Genomic DNA, 11,082 nt, shown 5'->3' on the forward strand with positions numbered 1-11,082 from the left:
TTCTATTCCGTGACCCAGTGGTGAGACACTGACGTAGAGCAATTGGGCTTGGTTCTGATTTTAGCTGCCAACCTAGGCAGAAAAGCAGAGAATCACATGCATCTTGCATATCTTCTTGAAAGCAACTTCTGAGAGACAGTCTCTCTTGCAAAAATTCTTTTAGGATCTTTCAATTTTGTCACTTTCTGCAATGTAGCCATTAAGCATGACAAGCAGTAAATAAATGTTTAAACATGGTGTTCATACCTCCAGACATCTCCATCTTACTCAGATTCACCTTTATCTGTGGTATCTTCACACTGTCTCCATGTTGCTGCCATTTCCAAAGCTGGGCTGCATCACCTCTTACTCTGGAATTGCATGAGAATGAGAATGATTTTTAAGGGACTAGGATATTATCAAGATCATGTCTGAAGACAGAGTTTCTCTCACAGGCTGGAATTCATGTTTTAAGAATAAACCCTTTACGTATTCAGAGCAAATTTCTCATGAGACTTATCAAAAACAGTGCTGTGAGCTTCCTCAGGAACTAAGGGCTATTTATATTTCTTGGTACAAGTTACACTAACAAATAAAACCAAGTAAACTGGGTTATAATATTTCTCCTATGTCTGGAACTTGCTGAATTCCAACAGAGATAGGAACCTTTGTCAGTGAAGCAAATATTTTTTTGCCTGTCACATGGAAATTCATGTCTTGTTTTAATATGGGAAATGAAAGACTGTTTCCAAATGGATTTAGTGCCATAGAGCTTGTTCTTGCATAGAAGCATCTCTCTTATCTACAGAATATTAGTATGGACTTACTAAATTCAAGTTACATCTGCCTAGATAATATATTTTATGATATTTATATTCTTAAGGAGTTCAGAAGACTAAAGGAGGAAAAAACAACAACAACAACAAAAAAGCAACCCTGCATACAGTCTTAATCTCATCTCCCAACTCTCTGTTTCCTTCTGTGACCTTGGAGTTTTTTGCAGTATTGATTTGTAGCATTTCCTAAAATATTTCCTAACCTTTAGTTATTTTCTAAAGGTTTTGCTGTCTTCTTGCTTTTTTTTTGGAAATAAAAAAAAGGTTTGTTTTAGTAATAATGAATGATTCATTGCCCCTGCAGATCATTCAGGGACACCATTCATAGTTAATTATTAAAATGCAGTAATAAAACATGAAATGTTTGAAAGTTAACAGTGATGCTTCTGAAGATAGATCTTTGACAGAAATTGCTGACAGCATCAGAAGCTCTCCCTCTATAAATATATATAAACAACCATAATAATTTTGCTCTGTATTTTTTTCTCCTTTTGCCTTCTCTTCCTTGCAGGCACCTTTTGTATGTGCAGTTTCAGGTCAATATTCTAGCAAGATGGTAGTTTGTCTATTAATTTAGTATTTTTCTCTCTTCATTTAAATTTTTACTCATTTTCAGCCTGCAGTGATTATTTGCATGGAAAGAAATTGTCTTCAAAGTCTATATTTAGCCTGATATATCGGATTAGAAATGTAAGCCAATCATCCAATGAGGTTAATTTTAAATCCTGTGGAAATTGTACCACTCTATTCAGTTTTCTCAGCACTGGCACCCAACTTGTATGAGGTCATATGACCTTTAACTCCAATGTCGAATGTAATTTTCTACCAAAAGGAGTACATGCAATACCCTTAAAATAGTAATTTTAGAATTTATAAGGAGAAAAAACATGAGCAACAGCCTTTTTTTAAGTTGATGAACTGAGGGCTCTGATTGTGTTTTAAAATATGCAAAGAATGAACAGAAATGTCAAGAGTAAAAAGCAGAAACTTGTACTCATTCTACTTTTTCTACCACAAGCAGTATTCACCAGTTCTTAGTTCAGGGTCACCCACCAATATTGGTAGACCTGCATTTTAGCCAGTGCTGTATTTATTCTATTTAGTCAACATTAATATCACTTAATACTATTTTGAAGTTCTACATCTGCCTTAACTGCTGCTTTCCAGCTCAGTTTGTGCCCCTTCTGCCCCTCCAAAAACGCAAACATTTTGGATTTTTTTTTTTTTTAATAATTCTGCGGTTTTCTTGGCAGTGACTGTCTAGGGATGACTATCACATTCATCATCTCCATCAAACCTATTTATATCTATTGGTTAAAATCCAGCTTGTGATCACTGAGCTGCAGATGGAGCTCCTTGAACAGCCAAGGAGTGCATGCATCCATGCCAGGAACACTTGGAGTCACTGTGGAGAAAGGGCTGAGAGGATCTGTCATTACACAGTCTTTATCCCATCAGCCTCAGAGAGGTGGCAAAAAAAGGCAAAGACTGCTACCTTACCTAAGTATTAGTGTCAGCACTTTCAGCAGGCCTCAGGAGTTTTTTTTCAAGGAAAAAACCATGAAATTTACATGTAATTAAAGACAATATAGGGAGTAGATGTGATGTCCAACTTCCAATGAACGATTAACAGAATATTAAACAGATGTACTTTTAAAGTATGGAAAATGCAGGGTAGGAGTTCTTTCTAAAACATACTTTTCCAGCAGAGCCTGTTAAATGAGATCAAGGCAGTTCTAACCTATAAATTTCTGGATGATCTGCGACAGGGATATTTTTGTTTTCTAGGGCATGGGCTCGCTTGAATATTTCATTCTTCAAAGTGCATGAACAGGAATTGAAGAAAGGGTTTTAGAAAAGAAGAAAGACTGTCAGAATATTCTCCTTCAAGCCATTAGCCATGGAGGAGGGTCCCTATGCAGAGCTGCACTGGTTTCACTCCAGGTGGACATCCTCATGGAGCACTGCAGAATTAGGCTAAACTGAACATATTTAATATGATCTCAGAGAGTTAAGCTGCTTATCACAGTGTGATAGATAATACATTATACAGCTGAGTGGCTAATAGATTAAACATAGAAAGGCTGATGGCAGGGCATTTTCACTTCCTTTGGCTTACATTCTCTCCCAAGGAACAACACTGTGAATTTGGAAAGTGCAGGAAATATTCTCAGCTTTCTCAGTTTCTCCTGAAAACCTGCTTAAAAATATGTATAAAGTAAATTCTGTCCTCTGTATGTGAAAAACTGAACAATCCTTAAAGTCACCATGTTTCATAAATCTTGATATGAATGGATCCTAAACAGGAATAAGGAATTAGTATTTAGCTAAATGTGTTATTACTGGAAATCAGTCACACCTTAAGAACTCTTTAGTTCAGTTCCTAAGTTTCAGTTTCAAAAAGAGGTTTCAATCTACAAAAGTACAAAGGAAATAATGAAAATATGTCTATATTTAGTTGTACTGGCGTGTATAAGCCACTGATGATCCCTATCCAGAACACAGCCTGAGAAGGATCAGGATTTCACATTGGTAGCTATTGTCATCAATCAGATTAACAGAATGAATGAGCTAACAGCACTTGCATGAAAATAAAAAGATATTTTAATTTTCTGGATTTATATTTTAGGAAACTGTGTTTATATACTCAAACTATTTCAGAACTGTAACTCTGTCTCCTTCCCTGTGAAAATGTGACCAGAGCCAGTGCCATGGTGTTCATGGTTCAGCTAGCACTCTCCACAATGATCCCTGTGCATACTTTGGGAGGCAGCATAGGCCGGGGCACACTGTTGGAAACAGCAACACAATTTCAGAAACACTGAATTACAGACTAACACAGTTTGAAAGCACTTCTGGAGGCCATCAGTCAAACAAGCTGCTCAAAGAAGGGGCAACTATGTTGGGTTGCCTGGGGCTGCATCCAGTTAAAGTCTTAACATCCCCAAAGCTGAAGACGCCAAAGCTTTTCTGGGCATCCTTCTTCAATGTTTGACCACCCTCATGGTGAATATTTTTCTCCTAGCATCTGGTCAGAATTCCCCATGTTGCAATGTGCATTCATCTGCCTCTTATCCTTCCACCTCGGGAAGAGTGTGGATAAATCTCCCCCCCTCTGTCCCAGCAGGTAACAGCAGACAGCGCTAAGTTCTCCCTGAAGCATCTCTTTGCAGGCTGAGCAAAGCCAGCAGCCTCAGCCTCCCCTTGAATATCCTGTGTTCCAGCTCCTCACTGGCTTGGTGGTCATTTATAGGATTCAGTCCAGGTTTTTAAATGTTTTTCTTGTACTGGAGATCCCAAGGCACATGGCTGAGTCATGTTCATCACTAGGATCCCAGGGCTTTTTCTGGGGAGCTGCATCCTGGCCCGTACTTGCCTCTCATGGGGTTCCTCAGACCCCAGTGGTGACAGTGGGGACTGCAGAGTCCCACTGGCTGAGGTGCAGGGCCTGCAGAGCCAGCAGGGCCGGGCTGGGGTGACAATGGGTCAGCCCAGACCCGCGGTCACCAGGCTGCTCCACAGCCACGGTGCCCCCGGTGCATGAGCCGAGGTCCCATCGGCAGGGCAGTGCCCTTGGCACCAGGCACGCAGCTGAAAGCAGCCGCCGATGGCAAGGCTGGCCACGGCTGCAGCCCCTCCACAGCTCTTTGGAGACCGCTCTTTGCACAGGCACAGAACGAACTCCCAGCCCAAAAGCCAAACCTCAGGAATGGGAATAAACACCCAAAGCCCCAACAAACTCCATCCCTCGGCCAGCTCAGAAATAAAGACATTAAACAATACTGGCTCCAGCTTCCATCCTTGAGGGATGCCTCTGGTTACTAGCAAACCCTTGTGAAAAAAGGCAGTTGGATGAAAGGAAGAAGGATAAATTTAAAGGTGGGACGACGCTGTTTCCAGCCCTTGGCCTTTCAGGGCCGCTTTCATTCGCTGCCTCCGCCGGTGCTGAAGCCCCATCTAGAGCACGGCCGCGCTATTGCGGCCGCCGCCCCGCCGGGAGCGGGCACCTCTGCTCCGGGCCGGCAGCCAGGGCCAGCGGCAAAAACCTTCCGTGCCTCTAGGGAAGGGGAGAAGGGTTGAGAAACCGAAGGCAAAATGGCCTGCTCGGCAGTCCCGTGCTCCTGCTGTCAGGGCCCTTGGCAATGGCACCGCGGTAATTTGAATTTCAGACCTTGTATAGAAAAAGTTAATGTTGAAGCACCTTTTTCAGGCAATAAATATAATCGCTTGGGTAACTACAGGCGGCTTTAGCTAGCAAGTGTCATCAAGCAAACGAAGAGAAATGATGATATGGGATACTAATGAAGGAATTAACGGATTACGGGTTTATTAACGTCAGTCCACACAATTTCCCAGGAACTCAGACTGTCAAAAAAATTTGATACTGTTTTAATGAGATTAAGCATTAGACTGATAATGAAGATTGTGGCTGAAATAGTGTCTTTGCCAAATATTTGACATAATCTTGCATTAAAAACCAACTATAAACAAAATCAATGTAGCATATTACATGTTAATTTTTAAAACCGGTTAAAAACTAGGTCATAAAAATACACTATAGCTGAAGTGTTTTCATGTCAAGGGATTGCATACTTTTCAAACTTATGGAAAAATCTTTTGTGTATGAATTTTTTCCATACATTTATCAATGCCCTTGAGGAGAACTGCATCACTGTATATAATATTTGCAATATGACACCCAAATTGCTGCTAATGTGAAAAACAATAAAAGTAACAGCTCTGTTGTACAGACTGACTGATCAAGTGTTGAGATTAAAACATTGTCCAGTTTTGTTCATTCAGATGTTATCACAAATGCAAGCTCATGAGCCTGAAAACCAAAACCAGAACCAAGTATCTAGATCTGGGACTGAGTCCTAAAATGCAATAGGGCATGCCAAAAGAAGCTCATAAGAAGTAAAGGGTTTAATCAACAGCAGTTGACTGTTGATGCTACAATAAAAGTCCTAATCAAAACATACAGACATGAGATACACATACATGAGAATTTAAATGACACGCTCTCTTAGTAGGACCAGTGTCATCAGTTCCAGCATTCTTTCTCCACAATATGTATTCTGACACTGCAGAATCACAAAATGTCTGATGTCCCAGGGACCTCTTGATATTGTCTGAGCCAATACCCACCAGCTCAGGCAGGGTCAGCTAGGGCACGTTGTTCAGGACTGTGTCCAGTCACATTTCAGAGCATCTCCAAGGATGGAGATTCCTCAACCTCCCTGGGCGAACTTCTTGTCTTTCATCACCTGCACAGTAACAAGTCTTTTCTTATGTTTAAATGGAACTTTCTGTATTTCAAAGTGTCTCCATTGCTTCTTGTCCTGCCATTGGGCATTGCTGAGGAGCACCTGATTTCTTTGCCTTTACTCCCCTCATCAGGTATTTACAGCCTCTCATACATCAGATGCCTCAATCCCTTCGTGGTCCTTCACTCGACCCACTCCAGTGTATACATGCCTCAATTCCACTGGGGTGCCCAGAACTGGTCCCAGCACTCCCAAAATGTGCCACCAGTGCTGAGCAGAGGGGAGGGTCCCTTCCCTCATTGGCTGACAGCACTCCCCCTCACAGCCCCACGTGGCACTGGTTGTAAGAGGGCACCACTGGCTTGTGTTAATGTTCACACCTCACACATGATGTATCCCAGCACAACTTTACCTACACCTTGTGTTCAACGAGTCTGTACCTAATTATCTCCCTGGCACAGCTTCCCAGCTTTCCTTGTCAACGTCGATGCTGTTCCACGTGGGATGTGACCTTCAAGGTGGGATCCACTTAAAACCATGAGGTAAGTTAATTTCAGCATCCTGCCCTGAGAACCCCTCCAGCCTGCTTAGCCACAATTATTCTCCAAGTGACAGGTAGTCAGTGTCAAGTAGGTCTCACAAGTTGTACTTTCAGAGCATTGAGGACACAACCCACCAGCTCTGGCAGACATTGTTAAGGTAATTTATTATATCGAATTCCCACTTCCCTGGAAGGGCAGCTACAGTCACAAGTAAAGATGAGTTTGACTCAGAAAAACAGATGTACCCCAGAAGACCTGAGATACAGCCACTCACCTCCTCCTTTAGGCTCTCATATGAGCAGGCATAGCTTATGTTTAAGGGCCTTAAAATGGGACTCAAACATAAAATAACTTAACCCATCCCACATCTCTCCCATTCAATTCATCTGAGTAGAAGCACTTCCTTCCACTACTAAAAAATGTGCATTTTCTTCCTTGGAACTAGTTCCAGCTTCTTACTACTAAGGTTTATTGCGCCTTTCTACTCTGGACTAAAACTCCTCTACCAAGAGGAGCAATATAGCTCACCATCAAACAATCTCTCAACCTTTATTAGTATTGAATCTTTTCTTGGGTGTCTCTCTGTAGGGGGATAGAACATAAGTAAATAAAGATGGTATAGGAAGTAATCTTATCCCCTAAAGAGTTGCAGCTGGGTTAATTATTGAAGATTAGGAGCAGGCCTGATTTTAACAGGCCACAGCTGTAGCTGGTAATAAGAAAAGTGTTATAAAAGAGTGGATTGATTGGCTGAGGGGAACTGCAGTCAGTCAGCTACTGCAAGAAGAGGGAAGAGTCAGTGCCTTGAGGAGCTGTCTATGAGAAGCATAAAGGAGGTACAAAGCTCTAGCAATACGGAACCTTTGCAATGTAATGACAATAGAACTCTTGCAATATAATAACAACATCTCTCCCTATAACTCAGGGGTCCCTGAGTTTTATGGACCCCTGGTGATTCTTGAGATGTGTTTGTGAAGCCTTTGTAATTGTTCAACACCTTTCTCCAAGTGTGAACACCACAAACACCTACCTTAGTTCAGCTGACAGGTTTTACTTATGGCACAGAAAGATATGATGCCACTTTTCTCTCCAAGCTGTTATCTCCAGGCAATATTCAGGGAACTGGACTAAATCTCCAATGATCAACACTTCTTATTGGTTTTTTTTTTTTTTTATTGTTACTTTAATCACATGGTTACCAGAAAAAGATTAGGCAAGTTAGAGTAAAGCCTATTTCACCCTCTTTGTTTGGATGGACATATCTCCTTTTATTATTGATGGCATGAGTTGTCAGAGGACTAGGCCCTCAAACCTAGCATTTTTGTAAGCATCCCTAGTGCACTCCCTCAGTCTCTCTGAGCAGACCCAGGATTTTTCTTTGACTGTATGAAACATCCCTCCTCTGCAGTCCAGGTTAGTTTGGTCACTGTCCTTGCTTTTCTGACAACTCCACAGTGACTGATCTCATCAGTTACTAGGTGTTAGAAGAGGATAAGACGGTTTTGGTTATAAAACAGAAGGGGTAAAAACATCCAGAAAGCAGTCTTCATCAATCTAAGCATCCTTGAAGCACAGTATGGAACAGCATGGAGGCACAACATGAATAGTATAATATTCTACCATTTGGGAAGGGAGGAACTTCAAATCCTAAGAGAAACAGGATGTTCACAGAATCAAAGACTATCCTGAGTTGGAAGGGGCCCACAAGAATGACTGAAGCCAGTGTTATTTAGTACTAATAAGGAGAATTCCTGTAAGTTGAAAAATACATTGCAAGAGTTTATGCACTACAAATTGTAAAGGCTCAAATGCATCCTACATAGGATTTTAACAAATCAAGGATATGAAGTCCAAAATGCTGTCACCAAGCTGCTGTCCTACTCAGTGGTGCCCAAAGTGCCCAAGGTACATGTTTGGCTCAGAGGCATCTAAGCCTTCACAGCGATGAGCAGCTCTGGTCATATCTCATGGATAATTTCAGTCTGCCTACACAAACAAATCTGACTTAGGGCACATCCAAAAATCCAAGAACCCAAGTTTCAATTCCCTCCTATGAATGGGTTCCAATCCCTACCTCCTTCTTGCCCAGAGTACATGATACACAAGACTGTGGGCTGAGATGCTGGCACTTCTTCCTCATGGGAAGCATTCCATTTTGGATTAAAAAACAAAAAAAAAAGAAAATTCGATTACATGATTAGGTGTCTAGAAATGGTGTGAGTTGTTCAGATCTCTTTCTGGGTTTAACACTACTAATCAAGGTGTGTCTATGTTCTGAAAAAAGATTTTTTTTTTAGAGGGGACAATTTTTCTGTGTAACTGGAGCAATAAAACTGTTTTCAAAGCAGTTCACATTGAACACTCAGCCAAATTTATTTTGATATAACATCCATTCTTTTTGCTGGTATCAAAGATGCATTTGACCTCATTGCTATACATCATAAAGTATATAACAAAACTATATAGACACAGAAGTAAATTCATTTTCTATCCTAGCAATAAAAATTAATTTTAAAGCCAAAGGACATAGATATTCAGACATACATTGCTTATGATTAAAGAGTTTTTCAAAATTATTTGGTCACTGGTTTTTTTTTTCTTTTTTTGTCAGAGACTAATGTACATATTGGGAATATGAAACTGCAGATTATGAAAAATCAGCAGAAACAAGTCCACAGATGTCATGGTTTTCCTCCAAAAAGTGGTTTTCTGGAAAAATTTACTAAAACCTTCAAAGAACAAATGCAGCACCTAACACAAAACTGCCAGATCCTGAATAATACATGTGAAATTTTCCTCCCAGTAGCACGTCTTCTGGAGAAAGATGTCCTTAACTGAAATATCTCCTTCAAATAATATTTTTTCCTAATCAAACATGCAATATTTGTTTGCTCAGCATCTTCTCCACCTTCTCAGGCTTTACTGGGCTTTTTTATAATTTAAATTGCTCATAAAACACTTGTTGCTCGACCTCTGGCAATAATTACCTTGTTTTGTGTCCCTGCTAAAACACACCTATATTCATGACATGAGCAGTTAAAGCTTTGCATTATAGGAACGGAGTGCCTTATTTTATTATGTGGAAGTGTTCACTCATCACATTGTAAATTGTATTCCTGTGATTCACAAGCAATCACTTTATGTATTTACTTAGTATCTCTCCACAAGGCAGCCATGAGCTCAAAACCCAAGCAGGTTTACTAACACAAAGAATTCTGATAAATTTCTAAAACCTCTGAAATCAACTAGTGGTGTGAAGTATACATAAATGTTTCTTTCATTGCACTCTACCTGCTCTTTATTGAAATATTGAAATATTTCACAGCCTTGGAAATTTGTATTGTTAAAAACAAATCCCCATGAGCAATGCCCAACGTGCTTCCTTTATACATCCTCAAGTTCAGCTGAGTTCATGGAAGCCCTTTCTCCGGTGCCTGTCAGCGACACAAAAGGTGTGTCAGGAGTGCTGAAACAGCTCCAATACGACCACAGTCAGAGAATGCTCAAGAAAATCCTCTTGAGGGGGTTGAAAGAAGTCATAGCATGAGAAGTGAAACCAAAGGACATTCTTTCAAACAGTTATAATGCTAAGTGGTCAAAAGGTGAGCTGTCACTTCTCAGCCGATGACTCGGGAGCCCAGGATGTGGCAGGGAAGTTCAGAAACAGATACTGGGCTTCTGATTTCTAAAGATAGATAAGCATGAAGTAAGAAAAACAGCGAGTCTTCAACAAAATATCACCTTATTTTGAAACATGTATCAAAAAGTACAAGGAGATCATGAATATGTACAAAGTCAAAACACACTAATATTTATTTGCATTACACTTTGAAATATTTTGATTATGTGACTGCAGACAGCTGAGAGTAATGGAAAGGATATGCTTATACACAATGTATGGTTGTACTCAAGACAATATTCCAAAACATATTAAAAAAAAAAGCCTTCACCACAACCGTGAATAGGTCCATATTCATGCTATAATACAGAGATCTCAGTCATTTCATAGGAAACCCCTATGGCAGTGGAGAGAGGCGGTGATTTCCAGCAGGCAACTCCCAGTGCCAGCAGTGTTCTGCATGTCCAACAAGTTCATTCCTGCAGTGCCAAAGCCCAGCAGACCATCTGGGATGGGCATGACCTTCATTGTCTCCACAGTGAACACAAGGAGTCACAGCAGCGGCGGCATTTGCTTGCTCCCTGCCCAGCCACAGCTGAGAGGGAGTTTCACAGCCCAGGTGGGATGACCAACATGGACTTGAGGGGCAAGGACAACACAGGGCAAAAATCATCTTTGAAGCCACCGTGGTCTTCAGTGGCTGCTAAACCAGGAAGACAAATGAGAGAAGCAACATGGACAGAATTTTGTATGCTTGTAAAAAAAGGTTTCCTAAACACAGTACCTACTCCCAGCCAGTCACGAATTCACAACTAGTAGAATTTACACATGCTCTAGGT

Source organism: Zonotrichia albicollis, chromosome 3 (genome assembly GCF_047830755.1).
Source record: "Zonotrichia albicollis isolate bZonAlb1 chromosome 3, bZonAlb1.hap1, whole genome shotgun sequence".
NCBI lineage: Eukaryota > Metazoa > Chordata > Aves > Passeriformes > Passerellidae > Zonotrichia > Zonotrichia albicollis.